Source organism: Austrofundulus limnaeus, unplaced genomic scaffold, assembly GCF_001266775.1.
Source record: "Austrofundulus limnaeus strain Quisiro unplaced genomic scaffold, Austrofundulus_limnaeus-1.0 Scaffold4628, whole genome shotgun sequence".
Classification (NCBI taxonomy): domain Eukaryota; kingdom Metazoa; phylum Chordata; class Actinopteri; order Cyprinodontiformes; family Rivulidae; genus Austrofundulus; species Austrofundulus limnaeus.
The window spans coordinates 2,055-2,566 of NW_013957030.1; positions in this window are offsets into that span (position 1 = coordinate 2,055).

Sequence of the window (512 nt, forward strand, 5' to 3'; positions counted from 1 at the left end):
ACCCCCTCCCCTACCCACTTTGATGCATTTTTCAAATTTCGCCTTGGGGCGGAGTTATCTTTTCACAGGGGGGTAATGAACACGCATTTAGCCAGAGGAGCGTCTTCAGTTTTCTGATTCCTTCATTCAGCTGGTGACGTCTTGGGATTGCCGACTGTTTTTTTTTCACTATGTAAATTTTAATGTAAACTTCTGTAAACAGTGGGATTATATCATTATATTAGTTTAAACTGGTCTCCAACAATTTTATTGTTTATCGCAATAATTTCTGAGACAATTTATCGTCTAGTAAAATTTGTTATTGTGACAAGCCTAAGGTTAGATATAATAATTGTTTAAACTAAGTGTGTTTCAACAAACCAGGAGGTAGGCATTAATATATCTAGACCACAATGCATTGCAAAATAAGGATGTCCCGATCCAGATTTTTTGGTTCCCGATAAATCCGATTTTTTTAATGATTAGTATTTCCGATACCGATCAGATAGCTTTATTTTTTTATTTCTTTCCAA